The 23,100-nt window shown below is 39.1% G+C and overlaps 1 protein-coding gene across 2 annotated transcripts in view; it reads left to right on the top strand.

The window, feature by feature from the left end:
• The first annotated feature begins 1,407 nt into the window (after positions 1-1,407).
• Positions 1,408-23,100, top strand: part of ip6k1 (inositol hexakisphosphate kinase 1) — a 35,413-nt gene continuing 13,720 nt past the window's right edge. The window contains exons 1-2 of one of the 2 annotated variants that reach the window (XM_085274599.1): positions 1,408-1,617; positions 19,857-20,104. The gene's annotated coding sequence lies outside the window, so the exon portion shown is untranslated. Of the gene's footprint in view, positions 1,618-1,915; positions 2,040-19,856; positions 20,105-23,100 lie in introns of those variants that run through there. The other variant, XM_085274600.1, reaches the window with a different exon arrangement.

Genomic DNA, 23,100 nt, shown 5'->3' with positions numbered 1-23,100 from the left:
GCATTTAAAGTAACTCGGAATTAGGCAAACGATTAAGCCTTTTCCCATCAGCTTGCTACCTCTATTAGCTAGGTATAAATGGTCCACCACCTACCAGGAGGCAGTATAAATGTTGTGTGAATGAGGGTCACAGTGATCACCGTGATCGACTTGATTTTTTTTTTAACTTTTCAAAGGGTTTCTGAAGGTAGCCTCCAATTATTAATGCGTTGTTTACAGTGAGACGAATTTATGTAGTCATCCTTTTAAGTCACTCATATTTATATATATTGTGGTTTGTTCTTTATATTGGGACAGCTTTTTTGTTTGCTTTTTTATGTCCCCACCTCGCTTACAGTATCATAACATAACTACTGAACATAACTACTGTAACAAAAATAATTTCCCAAATATGGGATAAACAAAGTATTCATCACATCAAAGAATAATCATCTCATCATAACCACCCCATATCATGATTTATTTTCAAAATCTTAGCTTCTTTTATCCACTTTAATTGCAGTTTTATCAACACTGTTAGTGTAGCATCTGCAGTCAGTTAGTTCTTTAAGTGTTTATGTTTAAATAATATCAGTATTTATGACCTTAATTAATCATTAATGAATTTAAGTCATATTGTATTATTGTACTGTTATTGTTGTTGTTGCTCTTGTTGTTGTTGCCAGAGGCGTTCGAAAGGTTCAGACAACAGTTTACATAACTGTAAAGCAGTCATGTAAACGTCCCAATTTAATAAACAATGTCTACTCATTATTTTTTGTTTTGGAAACTGAAACCAATTGAGATCAAAACTAAAGACATTTCAAGGTTTTTGTAAGAACTCACTATTCGTATTTCTTTTCTTCTTCTTTTTTTAAAGTTTAAGTTATTTCTTGAATGAGATTTCTTGATTAATATGTGTTTTTTACAAGTTGTCTTTAACCTTGTGTATACCAAATATATTCAAATAACAGTTACATAACACAAAAATGTAAAGTACAAAAAACAGGAAACAAAGATAATTTGTCATGATTCTCAAGATCACCCCAGTAAAATCCCAAATATTAAAATATAAATAAATGTACTTATGATTAAATAATATAATGCATATGATTTGCATATTAAGTAAGTAAGGTAAGAACGCGAATGCCATCTAAACAAGTTCCACATCAATTATCTGCACTGTATTTATTTCTGAATAACTATTCATATATGCCTCCCTAACCCACCTCCTGTATGCCACTCCATTTGAAAATTCATGTAACTTCAGACTAGTGGTGACGTTTGGCTTGCAGCAGTTATAAAATGATTATTCCTCATGTTTCTTCCCCAGATAAAGCTTTAAGTTTATTTTTGGTTAACAATCCTGGTAAACGAAAAAAAGTCTGCAGCTTGCGAGTAGGGTCGTAAGAAACTGTAATTCCTGTTGTGACCTGAAGATGGCACTAAGCCGCCATTGTCACGCAGATGAACCGTAAAATCCAAACAGGCTGACGTTAGCCTCCTCCTGGATGTTTTTCTTCGCCGTTAAAGAGTTTGGCTACAGTAGAGCGACATTAATCAACCTCTCCAGTCTCTGAAGCACCTCCAGCGACATCTCTGCGGAGTCTGCTCCCCGTCCACTCGATGCTCCTGAAGGTGAGTAGCTATCGTGACAGCTCGGTGCCTCTCTAACCGGAGAGACTGCGTAATGTTAGCCGCTAGTGTTAGCATGCACCGCTGCTCAAACGGCAGAGTCAGACCAGTGTTTACCGTCAGAGTCCGACACTCGGAGCATTAGTTGAAGAAGAGAGGTTTTCCACTGACATGAAAATGAAACAACGGGAAGATTTATTTTAACTCTAAGCCGTTTGAAAACGAGTCTGGCTGACTTAGCTAGCTAGCATGTTGTCAGGCTAAGGTCAAGAAGCTGTCCAATCTGACAGCTAACGCTAACTAACATGGTACCGATTCTACAAACGGGATATGTAGGAGACAGCCACGCCAATAGCAGGTAACATCAGCTCCGGTTCTGACCGCTGGAAACGGGGCTGTGTCGCTCACAAGATTTCCAACAAGAGGTGGGTTCCTGAAAGTTTGGCTGGGGTAAATATGGTTTTAAGGGAGGCTGATGGAGTCAGATGGGCTGCCCAGTGTGGCATACTGGGATGGGTTGGTGGTGGTATTGCTACCTGGCATTTTATGAAGGTTTGCCCGGGTTTAATCGTAGCTTTTCTGGGTGTGATGCTGCTGCTCCACAAATGGCGACAGTGTTAGTAAATAAACCGACTCATCCGCTTTACTTCTGCTCTGTGGCGTTTCTGCAGAGGATGCGGTGGTTTCTGTGGCTCCTATGTATTTCTATATAACCAGCAGCTAACAGCCTCTTCTCAGGCATCAGTCAGCTAAGCTCAGTGATGACTGACGAGGATTCCAGGTCTTAATATAAATTTCTGATCATTACATTTCTGGTATGTAACAGTGCTGTGCAAAAGGTTTGAATGTGTCCTCATTTCTTTATATTTTGGCTTCCAAGGAGCCAGACTTTCTTGTAAATTTTTTGAAGTGATCTTGAGCAATAATAGTTCTGCTCGCTTTCTGGATTTTTTCCCCCCACTCGTTTTCAGTCCTTGTACCTGATCATTTTCAGAATATTTTTTTTGTTTCTTCAGCAACTTAAGATTGACCTATGAATCATTCAAGCATAAAAAGGCTTCTAACTCAAAGGATGAATCAGTGTTGTGTCTACGCAAAACTGTCAGCTTGGTAAAAAACCAGCAACAAAGTATATCCTTAGACAAGTGGTTAGTGGCAGCCTGTTGCATAACACATAATTTGCTCCCATTCATTTAGTCAAATCTGTGAAAATATCTAAAGATAACACAGTTTGATAGACATAAAATTGTATTTTTGCACCAACAAGGTGATTCTCGAAGCGCTATTGGCCCAAAACTATAAGACTAGTTTGTGTGAGTTTGAGTGTGTGGGTAAGCTAGAAAAATGCCCTTTTTGGAATTATTAAAGTTTCCCAATCGGAATCTGAAAAAATAACTATATTTTGGCGTGGAGAAACAATCCTACAAAGACCTGACACAAGACCTGAGAGTTCCATCTGGCGCTTCAGTTGATTCAGCTACTGTTCACTGAAGCCATGTCACAAATGGCTTTAGTGGAAGGGTGGCTGTATAAAGTATCTTAAAGCATTTTGGAGATCTTGTCAAAACTGGTATAACTGTAAATGCAGGAAAGTACCATGAAATTTTTAAACACCATGCAGCACCAACCGGAAAGCATTTGATTGGGAACAGTTTCATTTTTAAAATTTTTTTTTTTTTAGCATAACAATGATCTCAAACACACACACCATTGCAGTAAAAGCATACCTGGATAGAAAAACACACAAAGGAACACTATCAATCATGGACTGGGGTCCGTTCTTCGTACCTCGCTTACTACATCCAAGATCAAATGACATATCCAAGATCAAATCATCGCGCTAACTTTGAGCTCGCTATTCCGGTTCTCCGAACGCAGCTGTTGTTGACGATTAGTATAGCTGGATGAAGTAATGTGAGATCACTGGGTGGCTTAACAGGGGCTACGCATCGATAGTAGAAACATTGATCGGCAACCCTTTGATTGGTCGACGAAAATGTCGAAGGAGCGCGCTCGGTATTTTTCGGCAGCAGAGCAAGAACTCTTGATTGAGGGATTTCAGGAGTTTCAGAGTTTAATTAAAACGCAAGGGAACACTGCAAAGGCTGCAAAAGCAAGGAGAGAGGGCTGGCAGAAAGTTGCTGACAAATTATACTCGTAAGTAATTTAATAATAATAATAATAATGGATTGGATTTATATAGCGCTTTTCAAGGCACCCAAAGCGCTTTACAATGCCACTATTCATTCACTCTTACATTCACACACTGGTGGAGGCAAGCTACGGTTGTAGCCACAGCTGTCCTGGGGCAGACTGACAGAAGCGAGGCTGCCATATCGCGCCATCGGCCCCTCTGGCCAACACCAGTAGGCGGTAGGGTAAATTTATTATATTATATTGCATTATATCATATTATATTATATTACATTATATCCTCTTTCACATTAGAGCCACAACAGGACCCACTAGAACATGGGAACAAGTAAAAGTGAAATATAAGAATATTCTACAGAATGGTAATATTTATCACTTATATTGCTTTTAGTCTCTTGAAAAGAGACCCTGAAATAATCTGTTTGTGTGTTTATAACAGCAACCAAGAAAAGGGCAGAGCAAAAAAAGACAGGTGGTGGTCCTGCACCCCCTCGTCAACAAGTTGGTTAAGTAAATAATACCCTCACGGGAAAATCGATATCTCTCTATGAGCACACTGTCGCGCTGAGCTAAAGGATCCTGTCTATCCCGCAATATACGCTGAATTCTGAACCCCCTCCAAAGGTCGGGGGTTCGATTCCCCTGAACAGCTACCCTGAGGTACCCCTGAGCAAGGTACCATCCCTACACACTGCTCCCCGGGCGCCCAATGGCTGCCCACTGCTTCACTGAGTGAATGGGTTAAATGCAGAGAGGAATTTCCCCACGGGGATCAATAAAGTACACTTTCTTTCTTCTTAAAGGACCAGGAATTCATAAAATCTTAAGGTATTTAAATTTAAGAAATAATGCATAAAATATGACAATACAAAAAAAGAACAACTCAAAATAAATAATCTACACTTTGACACAGGGAGTTAGTCCTTAACAGGACGCTTATGTTATGTTTCAGTTTGATTTAATGTAGCAGTGAGTGCTAAAATGATAATTGTCAAAAATAACTTTCTTCAATAAAAAATGTTCAATATTAATTTGATAGAACTCATTCCATCAATAGCTTGATAGACAGCAAAGAAAGTCTAATTATGATGAGAATACCGCTAAGTTGAACTATTCATGTGACTGGAAGAGAGTTAAAACTACAGCATGTTAGGTTGACGCACCCGCAGCACTTAATCTATGGGTCTCTGCAGCCATACAAACTGAAAGACTGATCGATGGTCTATATGGCTTATGTAGTGAGTCATAAACACAGAACAGTGGCAGTACAGATGAAATGTTTTACAGTTGTTTAGAACCAAACTATTGTCATCTTGGGTTGTTAAGTCAGGGTAAGTGATTTGGTGGAGGTTGTCAAAGTAGCTCCTTTTCTAAATCCATGCACTGCTCTCGCTCTCTGACATGCCCTTGTTTCATCTTTTGTCATCATTGTGCACTAGGAATGTAAAAGCAACCTGTTGCCTTAGCAATGATATCCCAATATTAAACATCTAGATCACAAAAACAATTATACAGGTGTTTTTGCTAATTCTATGCTATTGCACAACCCTAGTTACTAACGCCATGGCCTTAAACATTTCTATTAGACCGCACTTCCCCAGCTATGTGTAGAAAGTTGAACATTTCTGTCTTCCTTCACTGTTACATCAAGTGTGGTCAAATTGGGCATCTGATCCAAATCTGAAATTGTCAGAATTAAGGTTTTAGTTTATAATAGATGCTTATGTTACTTCATTGAAATACATGTCGTACATGTGTCATGTTCAGTTCCTGACAGAAAATGAATAATAAACAAACCAAAATTAACCATTGTATGTTCACATCTCACTTTTAACCTTTAACAGAAGTACTGATTTGGTTTATATCATGATGAATATCAATATCAACTGATGACATAGTAATTAATTGTGGCACCAAACAGATTTGGTGTACCACCAGTCACTATCCAGGCTCATTAGGTTTTCTTGAGATGTTTAAATTTAATCAAACATCAATGCCAGATGCAGACCTTTCATATAATGTACAGTCCAAATTAAGATAATTACAAAAGACCAGTCAACAAAGAGTCAAGAAAAAGGCTTCATTGACTTCAGGATGTCAGCTCAATATGTGCAGAAAGTTTCATAATGAGAGAGTGACAGATCTTTGATCTTGTGGTACAGCTGTAACATATAACTCAGCCTTCTGCCATAAAATTCATAACACATCAAAATGAAACTTCCTTTTACAGCCTTCTGAGATTTGTCTTAGAAACATAATTTGCTGTAGCTGAATGGCTTTTTAGTTCAATGACTTTCTGAACCCTCAGTTCTCTGTGACTTCATGTGACTACTTATTTGTGGAATAAATTCTTTGTATTTATTACACGGCGTGCTGCGGGGAAAAGTCTGTTCTAACGTTTGAGTCTAAGGTTTATTTTTTAGCACCTGGCGGCTCTTTTTTACTTCTCATTCGTAAATAATCTGCTCTTTCACGTGATTCAGTTTATTTTGAAAAGTCTCAACAGGATCTTGAGCTTTATTGTGAATGGTTTATGTGGTACATAAACAAGCGGACATGCGATGGTGTTACCGTCGTTGTTGCTAACCACAACGCATAAAAACAGGCGCTTGTCCTTCCGTAGTGTGGTTATATTAAATATAAGAGAAAGAGAGAACTTTAAGAAATTAATATAGCCACTACAGTGACCATCAAAACGGTGAAAAAATATTGCCTTAAACAGTTTATTTTCCGACACCACGAAACAAACGATAGCGTAAAATGAAACGATAGACGTTTTTATATCGTCATCCAATATATATCGTTATATCGAACAGCCCTATGTTGAATGGAGTCCCAGGTGTCTCTTAATAGGCAGTAAACAAGCATTCATTCTCTGACCTCAGTTGTCTGCCTTCAGTATCAATTTTGTTTTGTCTGCATCCAGTTAAACTGTGCGGGCCTAAATTTCATTTAAATAAAAATACTAAATAATTTAAGAAATTTGAGCGCTGCATTAAAATACTGAATATAAAAGCTCCAGAGTAGAAACTTAGTTCAACAAAAGTGATTACTGACACACTAATTGGATAACTAAGGATAATTGGAACAAAATGGACTACACCTGTGATTTCTGATGAGCCTAATTGCGTGCATATGGATATGAAATTACCCGTGAACAAGGACAACATCCAAGAAAATAAACCATTCCTTCTTTTTCAGCGTGAATAAACTTTGGTAACAAACATGAAAAGATGCCTGATGAGTACTGGGGGCACATCTTTAGTCTGATGAGACCAGAATACAATAGTTTGGTTCTAACCTCACCAGGACCACTTCGGTGAAGTGCAAAGTAAAGAATGAAGGAGGGACTATAATGATATCGAGCTGCAAAAGGTGATGGGGAGATGACATTTCTAAATGGCACCATGAATATTTCTGGACCAAAATACAAGCTGACAAGGTGGCTTCCAGTCACCTGATGCCCTGTAGAAGATGCCAGAGAGAAGAGTCAAAGCAACATTGCCAAAAGAATCTGAAAGAATAAATGAATTTTTGCAACTCTGTAAGCATCTAAGAGGAGATTATCAGGGGGAAAAGTAAATAAAAGTGAAAATAAGAAGAGGGAGGAGGCAAATGGATGCAGAAAGATTCAAATCTTTGTAATAAAAGATGGACTATTTGTTTGTTGCATTGAATTCCAACTATAGGGTCTGTATTCTTAATGAAAATAAATTCTGATAAGTTTAATACATTCTTTTGTGAACTTTTTATAAAGATAGTTTTAATATCTCAATAATAAAAATAAACATTTTTAATAGATTTTTAATGCTATCAAAAAATTTTTTGACATACCCAGGCAAATAATTTTAACTAACTCTGCATTCACACAGGAAGTGACTAGAATTGATCATAGAAAGTCAATGACATTTAGCAACTTTATGCAAAAACAAGTGAGAGCGACCACCAATAACTGTAAAGAAGAAGTCATTTGACATTTCAGGTGGGGTGGGTAGGCAACTGGAGCCTGGAATGTTCATTAGTGACCAATCACTGATGAGTGAAATGCTTCATATGAGGATAAAATTAAAGGTTTAACTCATAGATGTTATGAGTAGTTTAGTTAAACTCATAGAGTTAAACCTATGAGTTTAACTAAAGAGTTAAACCTTTAGTACAAATCATGTGAATTATACCCTGGATTTTAGATACACTTTAACTCTTTGAACCTGATACTGTCTTTGGCTCTTCCAAAGATAATTTAGATGCACTCCCTCCAAAACCAACCCCCCCAAAACCTTTAGGTATTTATACTTAAGATATGTCTAGTTACCCTTAAAAGATTGTCCAGATGAACAGAATCAACTTTTGTGGGATACCCTTAAAAGCCTTTAAACACTGTTCAACACTTATACCTGTTAACTGTCTGCACCTGGCTCACAGAATTTTCCAGGAATGGTGACGCTATTTTCCAGAGAATCACTTGGTGATGATTTTGCACAATTTGATCTTTTATCTCAAAACACAATGTGTTCGAGAGCATTTTGGACATGCAAAATAAGTTATTGTTGTGGTGCTAAGAAGTAACCCTGAAAAGTTAATCCTGAAGTAACTTCGCAAATCCTGCTAAACCTGCTAAACCTGCTTCATAAATTTCAGTCCTCTGCTCTGTTTTACACAGAACTAGTTCACAAACATCAGAGTATGAGAAACCAATTTTTACCAATGCCACAAGTTTAACCATGAACTTGACATGACAGGCGTTTCAGCTGACAGACTGACATGTTGAGTTTTGGTTGCCATGTTGACACTACCATCTTGAGTTTGTGGTGAAAAAGGAGCCCATATGGTAGACGTGTGTGGTCTTGGTGGTTGTTTTGACCGATGCAAACTGACATTTCTCTGACGTCATACCCAGCCCATTTTGTGTGTGTGTGTGTGTGTGTGTGTGTGTGTGTGTGTGTGTGTGTGTGTGTGTGTGTGTGTGTGTTTCTCAGCAGCTGTTTGGTTGTGTTAGGGGACCCTGGAAGCAGCTGTGTGTGTATTTGTGTTTCTTCCATGTTGTAGTTTGTGATTTTTGACAATGACAGATGTGTTTTGGTTTTTTTTGGGTGGGGGAGGGTTCTTCCCATGGGACTGCATGATACTGCAAAACAGCTGGATCTACTTCCTCTGTTCTTTCCGAGCCTCCTCGTGGCATCATTATTATATCATGAACCGTTGTTCATCCTTGCCTTCTCCTTTTTTCTGGGATTGCTATTGAGAACATAGTTATGTATATGGATTGATTAATTATCTGTTACACTTAAACTGGCGTCTCTCATTTAGAAACCTGAACACTACTGGAAACCTTTTCCTGTTTGTGTGTCAGCAGTACCAGCCTCCAGCCTTTATTTAGCATCGTTTAACCTAGTCATGCTACACTGCACTGATACAACCATTCAGCAGTGAAACACAAGCTGCTGACATATGCTGAGGATGTTGATGGTGTCTTTTGGGGATTTTTCTAGAATGTTTCTCCTCATGGAACTGCACTAAAGAGGTAAGGGGTGAGAGATGGGATTCTGACAGTTGTAAATGGTATAGTTAACTGTTTGTGGTGGTAAAAAAGACAACAAAACGTTTTAAAATGTTTTTATGGTTTTATATTATCCAGTGTGATGTCATCAAACGTCTTTCTGGAACACACAACTAATGATGACATACGGGGGGAGATCTCCCTGTCATCTCCCTGTGTGAAACTGCCTGATTCAGTTTAAGCGTTGTTTTCAATAGATTGCATAGTCAAAAAACTCACTCCCATTTTTTCTTGTTGCATGTTGAAGCTGTACTTGGAATCTTGTTAAGATCCAACCATGCAAAATCAGATTTATTTTTTTTTTTGCCGTTTTTAAGTGGTCTTAAACCTTTGCTTGGGACTCTTGTAGAGGACATAAAGTCAGAGATAGAAACAACAAGGAGCAGGTGCATCTAGTACAGGTAGAGCTGCTGCAAAAACCCACAGAGCTCAGCAGCCTGTTCTCTGATTGGATAGTTAAATTTGTGATTGACATGACATTGGCCAATCAGATGAAAGGAAGAATAACAGGGTCAAAATTCGTACTTGTAACTTGAAGCTTGAGTGCAGAGTTTCACACGTATTTTTTAAGTAAAAGATCAAGTAAAAGATTTGTGTGTGGACGTAAGTCCACACACAAATCTTTTTTACGCACACACAAATTCTTTTTACACATACAAATCTGTTTTACACACACAAATTCTTTTTACACATACAAAACTGATTTACAAGTACAAAATATTTATGACCACAATTTGAGCCCATACAGGGGCCCTTACAGTGTTTTAATCAAAGACTAATTGTTGATTTTGTTGCATAAAGCTACTTCAAAGAGTCAGCTACTGTTCTGCCTGCATCATGGGAAGCTTACTTGTGTAAACAAGGGCAAAGAGAGGCGTGCGCTGTCACAAACTGGACCAAAGAAAGGAGCCAGGAGGCAGCTATAGGCAATTCACTGCCATTTAACGTATGATTTTATTGTCAAATTATGTTATTATTATTATTATTATTTTTTTAAATTTTGTTAAATTTCTCTTAAGCATTTATTTTAGTTTTCAATTTTGGGGTGTAGGTTATCCTTTATTGTGATAGGACCGTGGAGAGAAGACGGGAAGGATGGAAGAGATACACCTTGGTGAAGACACACAACATAGGGCCTGGTGGATTCAAACTTAGGCCCTATAATAGTCTTACAGCATATGGGTCACCTGCTCAAACCAGTGAGTTATATTGGCGACCTAGTTTTCAAGTTTGACTGTTGCTTGAGTGGTCTCATTTTCAACTCCTGCCGTTTAATAATTGGACCAATAGGTAAAGGAGCTTACAAAGAAAAGCGTCTGGACTTCTTTGCAAGCTCCTTTGACTACGATGACCTGGATGACTGAGAACCTTCACAGACAATTGGACCAATAATTGAGTTGCCAACAACATGCCTAGTACATGCTACAGGACATACTGTGTGGAAATAGCTGCGTGACCTGTGTGGATAGTGTGTAGCAGGGAGCATCCATCTTTGTAGTTGTAAAAACAGTCTGCACATTGGCACAGTCTTTAGATAGAAGTCCTTCCTGTATTGTGTCAGAAGTGTGTATTCTCATGTTCATGTCCGTTGGATAAAATGTAGAAAGTTCAGAGATGCAGCACGTGTGTCCTTATAGCTAAACAGTAAGAAGTCCACTGACAGGAAACACTTGTTGGTTTTCTCCTCTTGGTTGGCCATTAATCTGTTTTTTGTTGTGAGGTGATTGCTTTGTAGTGGGTTATGAATTGTGAATAATTGTTTTTCTCACATTGTATTTATTAAAATTGTGGAATGATATTTCTTTAATGATATATTATTTTTATTATCAATGGGAAAGTGGGCAAAAATGTCAGTTGGCATGTTTTGGCCTTTGAAACAGACAGGGTATAAGGTAGGGCTGCACGATTCATCGTTAGAAAATCGCGATCTCAATTCATACTTATGTGCGATCTCATTTCCAAATGACAACGATTTATAAAAAAATTTAAAAAAAAGACGACGACGACGATTGTACTGCATTTTGATCCGGGACATAATCTGCATGAAAACAAGCGCTCACTCTTCCTGCTCAACAAATGACAAGGGCGGAGCCTTATACCACGTGATACAGAAGCTGTGCCGTGTGATGCTAAAATTAGCAGGGAAAAAACAACGGAGAGCACGTCAGGGATGACGAGAAAGTGACAGGAGAAAATCCGTCCCGGTCAACCACCCAAACATCAATAACGGGAACCTTATACAGCGCTTTCCCATACCCGTCGAACTTCCGCAGGCACAAAGAAATTACGGAGGCCATCACTTATCACCTGACCAAAGATATGGCTCCCATCAACACTGCAAAACGAGGGATTTAGGAAAATGATCAACACCCTAGACAAACGCTACACAGTGCCGTCCCGCAACTATTTTTCTATTGTTGCACTACCTGCTCTATATACGCAGCGTCGAGCAACGGTGGAGACGGAATTTCAAGCAGTACAACAACAAAACGTGAGACATTTGTTGTTTTTATGTTCAGTCTCAACTGTTACGAAGTTGATGTGCAGTTAATAAGTGCAATAAATATTTATATTGGAAAAGAAAATCGTGAGAGAATCGTGATCTCAATTCTAAGCAAAAAAAATCGTGATTCTCATTTTATGCAAAATCGTGCAGCCCTAGTATAAGGCTTTGCTTGAAACTTTGATTCCCACTTGTGTTTGTGCAAATGAGTCATTAAAAGCAGTTAATTTTACTAATAAAAAAAGCAGATAGTAGTCAAATAGCTTTTAAAAAAAGACCTTTCGATTTAGGTTCGACTAAAGCCACAGATTTGCATACATACTGGTAAGCCATCAGCACTGGCAAAGGAACCAGATTTGTTCATGCATGGTTAATTCTGTATTTTCCACAGTGACTTTTACTTTTTCGATTTGGAGTATAGCTAGGGGGCCTCGTGGCTGTTTTGTTTTTTGTTTTGTTTTTTCATTGGAGGTGTCTGTGTGTGTGGTTTTTTTTTTTTTAATGAATATAATGGTTAAATCGTGTAGTGGATCAGACAAAATCAACCTCCCGATAAAGGAAATGATGAGGACATCTGACGAGCTAACTTTCTGTTCTGACATTTTGACTTTGTTGGTTTCCTTCTTCAGTGTCAGAGAAGCTGCAGCAGTGATCGGTAGGTGTACTTAGTGTTTGTCATGTCAGCTGTACAAATATGTTGAGTTAAAGAGCCAATTTAGCAGCAGCCTCTACATCTACATTTACATTTGTCAGTGTTCTTGGCTGTTTGTCTGTCGCCATTAGCCTCGTTCCAGATGAATGGCGCCTTGCCTGGAACGCAGACAAGTGCAGGCAGCGGCTGTAATCAAGATGTACAGTTCACAAGGAAGTCGAAGAAACTTACTTCTGGTTCTGCTCCAGATTTAAATGAAGTTATCGGCTTGGTCGTTTCAGCTTGTATTCAGCCTCCAGTAGCGCCATACTTTAGTAAAATGGCATACAGGCTGTGTTCATGGTTAGACATCCCCATTACTCAACTATTTCAAATTAGATTTGCCAGAACTAATATAAGGCAGCCCCATATGGAACAGAAATATATGTATAAAGGAAATCTATTATACCCTGCAGTGTCATGCTAAGACTTACTGCTGAAAGTAGCCACTTTTTTCAGTGTTCTTACTATATATCTAACATTTGGAATTAAAAGACAGATCTCACATTTCTTTTAGGTTAGATGGTTATCAGTTTGTTGCTGTCCTTCTCAAATCATAAAGTTTTAAAGTAATTCAAAAATCTACCAGTACAGTGTAGAATCTCTAAAATTAAATTAGTACTATACAGCTTCTCTTAACTCTCATTATGCTGCGATCTAACTGAACTATCTAAACCAATCAGGTCCTCATTTACATTAGAGGCCAGGCATTTTTTTTATCATGCACTTGGTAAAGAACAAGTAGCAACATCTGCAATTTCTCTAGAAGCCACTTGAGGTCATTTCCAAAAATGAGTCATAGACCCCCATGTTAAAATGCCCAAATTTAGAGCATCAAAAAATTTGTTTACAGCCTGTTTAAAAACAGTGTTTTAGGTCTTCAAAATGTGGTGTCCAGAATATTTGACTGAATGATAAAATGTTTTTCAGCAACAGAAATGACAATAAATATGCCAGTAAACTGTTGGTTGCAAGATGTTAAGCCACCCACCACAAACCGGCACTGCATTGCTTACAGGCGGCATGGTCTCTTCATCTCTATCTGTGATGTCAACAAACAAGGCAGAGAGAAGTTAAATGCCGCATAAATTACATTACTGGGCAGGAACATCCCAAGTCTAGAAACCAATGGGTGATGTCACAATGTCCTTTTTATACACAGTGTTTGGTAGAGTAGCTGCAGTGCCTGGCTCCAAATACTCCAGGTGGCTTGATCTCCTTTAAGTTGTTGTTTTGTGTAAGTTTGAATGACATCAGACATGCGTCTAACTAAAATAACCTTTTTGTCATGTGACCACTATTAATCCCACCGGTAAAGCTCTGACTGGCTGGCTTCCTAGAACATGGTTGTGAATATGTGGTTGAATTTCCAATATGTGGTGGCGATGATAGATTAATGACTCCCTGACCTTTGCTGCGTCTTGGGAATGTTTCCACCAGTATGATTATAATCTGATTGCCTCAGGCAGTTTAATGCAGGTACAATAGATATGTTTGCTTTCTAAACTTTTTCAGTCAACTCTGCTGAAATAAAGGGTTTTATAAGGTGAGAGAGACCTTGGAAAACCTGAATAGGACTAAAGCTAGTTGTGGAATTGACTACATTTATTTAGGTGGGTATTGATTAATCTTCCCAATAAGGATTAGCTGGTTACCCCTTGTCTCTCTTCTTTTTGGTGCTTTTTGAATCAGCAAATGCAGTTTCAGGAGATAACATGTTTTAAACGTCTCTGAGTAGATTAGATCGAGAAGTTCCTTCGTTATGTAATTTGCGTCTCAGACAGTTTAGCTGTGTCTCCTATTATTCTTTCTGGGTGTTTTTACAGCACCGTGCCAAACTTTTCTGTGTCCAGGCTGAAGACGGGTCCAGGAAAAATAATTCTTCCCTTTAACCCTGCTGGATGTGCTGTGTGTCCAAACCACAGCAAGCACCCACCGCTCTTTGCTGAACCACGTCACAGCATTAAACTGACTAAAATAGAGGACGGCAGCAGTAAATGCAGCAGTTTTAAGAACTGATCTATGTTCAAGAAAAGATTGGTTAAAGAAATCTCTTTAAATAATCTCTTCTTTCTATGTTATAATCATAGATCCTTTGGTTATAACCTGGAAGATGCAGATGCAGATCCTAAGTTGATGCTAAAATGCTTGTTTAATAAGCTGCATCTATAAAAAAAATTTGGACAAACCTGCTAATTAGTGCTACATAACAAATTAATTAAATCCTTATACTTCAATAACCAAAACAGAAGCATCAAAATCTTTTGGAGGTTTTTACCACAAGGCAGGCCATATTATTTCAGATAATTATATGAAAAATGATTCAGAAGCAACCAGCGGCACAGAAGGGGTCTAGTCCAACAGATGTCCCATTCAGATTGATGGAAGTGAAGCATATCAGACACCTTCCAGCTCAAACAAAACTACTCTCCTAACTCCAGTATCCATATTTTCGAAGAATAGAAAAATAAATAATGAAATCCCCTGTACAGTTGTTATGAAGGGTGAAACTATCCACAGAAGCCTAAACTGTTTTTTGTACCACTCTATAAACATGTTTACTTCAGTTGTTTTAACATGGCAGTCTGTAGAGAATCGTTCTCTTTTGAAGCCAGCCTCAAATGGTCATTATAGGAATTGCACTTTTTGGTTACCCAGTGGCAACCAGTAACACACCTGTGTAGACCAGAGCTCATCTTTTTAAACAAACTTACACCTATTATCTAAAAAATAACACAGCTAGAGTTGAAAGCCGATTAAGTAAAAATATCAGCGAGTCCAGTTCTGATCACAAATGTTGGTGGTTTAGCTCATTTACCATTATTGATTAGTGCTAGAAACTCTTTTAACTCTTTGTTAAAGCTTGAGTTAAATTAATTGTTGATCTAAATTTAAAAAAAGTTCATTCATGATGTGCTCAGCCTTTTATTGGATCACCAGTGTTTGTATTTATTTATATAACTAGAATAATTCACTTAAAAAGACAAAACCTTCTAATCTATGCATAAAAACAGACAAAAAAAAGAACTAAAAATGTAAACAGCAAAGTTGTTGTTGTTGTTGTTGTTGTTTTTTCTTTTTAAAATTGGTTTTGATTCTGCATGAGCAGTTTTATGTCAAGGTAAATGACTAAATAAAGTTCATTTAGATAAATTTTCAAAACTAACTGCCCAAATATGTGCTGAGTTTGGTACAGCTGTCTTTTCACTGGACTTGCACAACCGTTTAAATCCAACAACAAGGTGCCGAGTTGTGTCCATCTACTCTTAGGTATTCCTGGAAGTCCTTAATTGGCTCTCTCATCTCTAACTTCATGAAGGACACGAGGATTCCCACACACACAAACACACCGTCACTCAGTCAGAAATAGCAGTTTAATCAGCGTTCGAAATAGCAGCTTAACCAATCAACGTTGCTGAGTCGTAGTGAGCCTGCAGCGTTGTCACATTAATGGCTGGTGATGTAGGCTATACTCACAGAGATCCTCTAAGCTGATTGGCTGTCTGCTGGAGTTATTCACCACACCTGGCATGACACAGGGGGCTGATTAGAGATGGAGTTATTTGTTTGGACTGTGGAAAAAATTCAGCACCTCCTCCTGGAGTTTGCTACAGTGACAGATGATAGACAGAGCACCAACGACACACAGCAGACAATTATTTCTGAAAATCCTCCAGACTGTCACATATCTTTTCTGTCTAATCAGAGCCACATGTAGAAAGTATACATAGATACACAAAACCATATGAAAACAACACACAGCCTTGATACGTCCATCAGAGCATTCGCCCTCTTTCCTCCTGTCTTGGATTCCCACCCAACCTCTCTTCCTCCAAGCTAACATCCCTCCCTCCCCGACTTTCTACCCACACCTCTTCCTTCCCAATCTCCTTCATTCCTTCGTGCATTCCCTACCGTTGCGCCCTTCCTTTTCACAGAATGACACAGCAAATCACTAATCCAAGTTGTACTAAAGCTGTAGAAACTTCTGCATTATATTTTACTGTGCAGATCTCAGACAGATGAGGGCTGAAATAGGGAAGGAGACAAAAATGGGGGATTTGAAGGGAAGGAGAATGATAAGAAAGAGGAGCGGGAGTTGACCTTGATTTTGTCCCCCACCCAGCTCAAACTGCTTACAAGACACTGCTCGGTGGACGTACACCTATTGTTTTTCTGCTGGGGATTCACCTTGGATGCATATAGAGCTACTAACAGAGAGCAGACCACCAACCAGAAGGGTCAACAAACAAGGGGTATAGCGACACTGTCTTTCATTGTTGATATAACAGTCTCCTTTTAATCAATTCAAGAGTTTAAATTACATGATAAGACATTTGTTAGAGGTGTGTTTGCAGCTGTATTTTGAATGGATCCATCTGTTTCAGCGTATTCATCACTCTAAAGTACAAAGATGCACAGTTGAAATGGTGTAAAGCTGCCAAAAATACAGCAGCACTAGTCCTATTAATAATAAAATTACAATATTATAATTATAAGAACATTTTTCAAAAAAAAAAACATTTTTCATTTTTCAAAAGTCATCCAGTCTTGGTTAAAAAAATGACACTGCAATTTCTGGTTCAAAGGGATAGGTTTTAACAGTAATTAACATTCAGGATGTACGTTACTTTTGCATGCTAAAGTAATGTAGCAATTTAGTTATGATATTAAAAAAGTAGTCACATTTTTTTGGACCAAATAAATCTAACGCATCTTGAATGACAATTTTGGAAAATTCAAAGTTAGGATTATTTAATGTTTTCTTTTCAAACTGTTGGATTGTAGCAGTGGAAAGTTAGATTTGAATCATCAGGACGAGTTCACCAATCCCAGGACAGAACAGATGTGGCCTGATGTTTGTGTTTTGCTTCTAATGTTAGAATTCATTGCTCATGGGGAATACTGTTTACACTCTGTGTGTGTAAGGTTTTGTGTGAGGGTTTCTGTGTGTGTGGCTGTGCACTCCAGCCTGTATCTGAAGCTCACGCTTGGTCGAGGTTGGATCGTGACTTGAGAACAGGCTGTCCCATCGTGGTTAAATTTGTGCGCTGTGTGGTGAGCAGTTGTGATCCACTCCTGTGATGTGGGCCCAATGCGAGTGCGTTTTAAGCTGAAGGTATTTCTTACCTTGATGACATGTTAGATGTTTGAGGTTTTCAGGATTTTTGGTAATCGCCGGGTGTCTGTAGCTTCTTACTCAAACATCTCGCTTGTAGGTTTTCCCTCTTCTGTTTTGTTAAATTACAGAAGAATTGAAGTTATGATAAAGTCACAATAAATGCCTCTCAGACTGACGCTGGATCCTGAACAGTAGTTTAACCTCTGACATGTTTATGAACAGGACTTTTATCATGGTGGTTAAAAACAAAGTCTGGTTTTGTACTGTTAAAGCTGTGTTTATGCTGTAATTGCATAAATCCAAACTGGTGTTTATCGTTACTGGCAGCATCCACATTTCTCTCACAGGCTCTCATGTATTGAGCTGAATGTCTGCACAGGGCTGCAAGCGGCAGTTTAAAAATTTTTTTTTAAATTGATTATTCTGCTGATTTTATTATAGACACCATCATTATGTGCAATGACTATACACCGCGTTTTCAGTCTCCTGGTGCTATAGAACATGTGGTATAGCGCAAAAAAAGTCTGAGGGGCAGAACTGGCCTGCAGATCATCCCAATCTGGCCTCTAACATCCTAAGAATAAAATTAAACCGTATCAGCATTAATCATTTAAATCTGAAACAAAAGTTCCCCCTGATTCCGCTACCCTCAGAATCAACTGGGTTGTTTTGTTTTTTGTTTTGTTTTAAATGGCCTTAACAGGAAAATGTATTGATCTCTGTTAAAACTAGATAACACAGACTATTTTACTGTAATTTTTTTGAGCCAGGACAGACATTTGGTTTTGTTTGTTTGTTTGTTTGTTTTTGTTTTTTGGTCTTTTTGCTTTGCTTCACATAACAGAAAAAAAATGAGAGCTACATTTTAAAGTACTAACTGTCACATCTTGTCACGTCATGGATTTAACAGTCTTTGTTTAGAAAAACAAGCCTTTGATTTTATTTTATTCTACTGAGCAATGTTTTTGTGAATGAGAAAATAATCCTCAATTATAATGTACATAATGTATTAGTGTGGAGCACTTAAGGAAAATCAGTACGGTATCTTTAAACAGAGATGTTCTTTTTGGGGATGATCCTTCAGTAAATGGACTTCATCGTGTCAATACTTAAACTTCCTGACAGAAGAGGTTCAGAAGTGAAGAAATAATTATGGAAAATGCCACAGGAGTTGCCCATTATATATTTGTATTTATTATACTTTAAAAAAAATTATGAGAGAGACATCAAAGCATTCACACTGACCAAAAGAGCTAGTCTCTTGTTCTCCTGTAAAATTGACTTAATCTCCCCCCATCATAACCAATTCTGATAATTTCATCTGCTTTTGTAGATTATTTCAGGATTATTCCGTTGTGACTCTGGAGACAAACATTCATATAACAATATGAGAGTGTAGGCTATACTAGTTGTTGTGGTGTTTACACATATAGAAACAGATAAGAAATAACCCAGCCAAGCAGAGATTTATAGATTAAAACACAACAAAAAACAACTGACTGGAAGGTCTCCAGATATATGAGATGACCACTTAGCAGTATGATGTACACGGTTTCTATAGCCAGTAATAAAACTTAAAGTACAATGTTATTAACAGGATTTTTCTTATCCCACTCATTGAGACATAAAACGCGTGCGTGCATGTGTGTGACAGTTTGGTGGAAGCTGATGTGCTGAAGCATTTGATGTCAACTGTTTGTGGCAGCTTGTCCAGGAAATGCTGTTTTATAAGGCGAGTTCAGATTCACTTGATTGGAGTTGTTGTAAATGAGAACATTGGGGGGGGTTTTTTCCTCAAGAACAATCTAATACATTGTTTATGGGATTTTTTTTTTCTTTTTTCGTCTTCCTAGAAGGATACTCCCAGTCCTCCACTTCCAATGAACTCCACGTTTAAAGATATAAAAGCTATTCATAGGGTGTGACGAAAGCTGATGAGCCGAGGCCAGTGAAAAAGTATATTGTGCAAGTTGACAGCCCAGCTTCTGACCCATTAGAGCTGATGTCATGTTTTTATCAGTCACAGAAATGATGTGAAGAAGTGAAATATTTGAAGAGAACTGTCACTAACAATAGTCGTTGTTTTTTTGTTTTTGTTTGTTTTTGAGTCATCACATTAAAGAAAGCCAATTCTCCCCACACAAAATAACACTGTACACCTTAAATGAATGCTTAACTATTACAACTGACATTGTGTCATTTCCTATCTTTTCAGGAAGTGGTGACCCTGCCTAACTGACACCCTGCTTTCCCTGCCGTCCCCCCATCTCTGCCCCCCAGCCCCGTGTCCTGATTGGATCTCCGTGGTGCCGGCGGTGGATTGGAGCACTCTGATTGGGGGCTTTGCGAGGTGGTTTTTCGGTCTGGCGCCGCCTCCCCCCGGGGCCGGCGTGCGCTCCCAGCAGCCCGTGGTGCCCTGCGCCCCCCCGTCCCCGTCACTGCACACCCGAGCCCATGCCCAGGGTACGATCAAAGGATGAGTTTTTAGCATTCACACCTGTAGTTCAGTTTCCTCTCTGTGCATCAAAGCAGACATCTCATCAAAACCACTTCCTTGTTTTTGCCCCTATTAGCCTGAGAGTTGTGAAGATGAATTCACCAGTGTAGACTGAAAAATTCACAACGAAGAAAATGTGAACCATTTAAAAATACAAAGCACAAACGTATACCGCAGTAGAAATGACTAAAACGTTTTAGCCCATTCAGACGGTTTCAGTATAAATGTGGCCCCTGATGTTCATGTAAACAGCAAGGACAAGAGGTGGGTGTCTCTCTTGGCTATTTGCCACGGCTGTCTGAGTTAATGAAGGTTGATTAAACCTTTTTTCCAGTGTTATGGTTCACTGTGTTACCCTAGCAACCAGTTAAACCACACCAATGTAATCACCGAAGGATCTAATTACTGAATTATCCGCCTATTACTCGGCTCTTTCTGCAAAAACTCCCTCTATTAGGAGCTCATCAGTCTCAAAGTTTGATATCAGAGCCGATGTATTACCCAATATTTTAACCAAACCTGCTGCTTATATGGTGTCATGTTCTTAACATTTTATATTTAACTTTGTTACATGTTTATAATAAATTTATGGAGACTGGGTCCTTCTCTAGATTGATTTGAGGTAGCTGTTGCTCAGACAGTAGACCATCTCCTTCAGTCCTCTTGGCAAAGTTATATACACATACACACACACACACACACACACACACACACACGCCATCAAGTGCGGGATCTACCAAGGAGATGCTCCGTCCCCACTGCTGTTCTGCATAGGCCTGAACCCCCTCAGTGAGATCATTGACAAGACTGGCTACGGATACCGACTACGGAACGGAGCAGTTGTCAGCCACCTCCTGTACATGGATGACATCAAGCTGTATGCCAAGAGTGAACGAGACATCGATTCACTGATCCACACTACCAGGATATACAGCAATGACATCGGGATGTCATTCGGGCTGGAGAAGTGTAGTCAGATGATAACAAAGAGAGGGAAGGTAGTCAGAACTGAGGGGATCGAGCTACCAGAAGGCAACATTGCAGACATAGAGGACAGTTACAAGTACCTGGGGATCCCGCAGGCGAATGGGAACCATGAAGAGGCAGCTAGGAAAGCTGCAACCACCAAGTACCTACAGAGGGTCAGGCAAGTCCTGAGGAGTCAGCTGAACGGTAAGAACAAGATCTGGGCTATCAACACCTACGCCCTGCCCGTGATCAGGTAGCCAGCTGGTATAATAAGTTGGCCAAAAGAGGAGATAGAAGCCACTGACATCAATACAAGAAAGCTCCTTACCATGCATGGAGGGTTTCACCCCAAGTCCAGCACCCTGAGGCTGTACGCTAAGCAGAAGGAAGGGGGGCCGGGGACTGGTGAGTGTCAGCACCACAGTCCAGGATGAGACAACGAACATCCAAGTATACATCACGAAGATGGCCCCAACTGACCCGAGTGCTCAGTGAATACCTCAGGCAGCAGAAACCCAAGAAAGAGGAGGGAGACGAGGAACCATCATGGAAGGACAGGCCCCTGCACGGTATGTACCACCGGCAGATAGAGGAGGTGGCTGATATCCAGAAATCCTACCAGTGGCTGGACAAAGCTGGACTGAAAGACAGCACAGAGGCACTAATCATGGCAGCACAAGAACAAGCTCTGAGTACAAGATCCATAGAGGCTGGGGTCTATCACACCAGGCAAGACCCCAGGTGCAGGCTGTGTAAAGATGCCCCTGAGACAATCCAGCACATAACAGCATGGTGCAAGATGCTAGCAGGCAGGGCATACATGGAACGCCATAACCAAGTGGCCAATACCATAGGTCCATTTACTACAAATCTCGGACATTCAAATCTCAGAGACCTTGGCCTCAAGGTCAGAGGAAACGAGGAAGGTGTTCTTAAAATCTTGTGACTGCAATAACTGGAGAATAAAGGTGGCTTAGGATTTTCAAATTGATACCATAGGTGTATCTACTAGAACGCTGAGGGGTAGCACTGGCAAAGATGTAAAGGAATGTGAATTTGTTGCTTATCTTTATTTGAGTATTGGAGTTATGGGCTCTTCCCAATAAATCTTAACACTTTTAAACAATAACTGCAGCACAAGCCCAACTCCAACTCTAGTCAGTCCTCTCCACCCTTTTCCTAACTGCTGAAGAAAAATACAGCAGCAAGCTTTGGGATATCCTCATCTTTCTCCAACTCGTCAGCGTGTGTAGCTATTTTTTTTTTTTTTTTTTTTTTTATAAATGGTGTAAGAGGGACGTATTAGAAAAATTTGCTCATTCATTCAGGTCATTACAATGACATTTCTAAACTCCTCCCACCTGTCTTAAATCTCGTCTTGTTTCTTGTTCTTTGCCCTTTATTATCAGTTCTTTAATATTTATGGACTGTTTTTACATTTTGGCACCCTTCAAATCAATTTAAATACTACTACTACTGCTGCTACTGATGATGATAATTTAACCCCCCCCCCCCCCCTCCCCCCAAGGGGAAAAAAAAAAAAAAAAAAAACTTCAGCCACTCCACAGATGTTTTCTAGCTTCTAGCAGCCAGCTCTCCTCCCATCCACAGCCAGTGTGTTTTGCACAGGTGCTGGATCAGCTGCAGTGTTCTGGTATTTGACTTTTATTCTGATTACAATTTTTTTTTTTTGTTCTTTTTTACTTGTAGTTTTAATGCATAGTTGTCAACATTCTCTTGTGTGTGACACATCTTTATATTTCAGGATCAGTGCCGGTCTATATCGTGCACACTTTAATTTCCAATAACAGTGTCCCCATAACAATGAGGAAACTGGTTTGTGTTTAGTTTATGAGTGGTATGTAGCAAACATTAAATAGGTTTGTGTCTGTCCTGCTTTATGCCCTCTATTCGATGGTGTTTTAATGCAGCCAAATTGACAATAAATCTAAAGTAAATCAGTTTTTACCTTCAAGTCATTTTGACCCCCTAT

The sequence above is a fragment of the Mchenga conophoros genome, linkage group LG5, assembly GCF_057382185.1.
Source record: "Mchenga conophoros isolate Kocher_MC1m ecotype Shallow Benthic linkage group LG5, M_conophoros_male_GT1.1, whole genome shotgun sequence".
Taxonomy (NCBI): domain Eukaryota; kingdom Metazoa; phylum Chordata; class Actinopteri; order Cichliformes; family Cichlidae; genus Mchenga; species Mchenga conophoros.
Note: the sequence above shows the minus strand (reverse complement) of the source record. Positions and strands in the feature narration are given on the sequence as shown.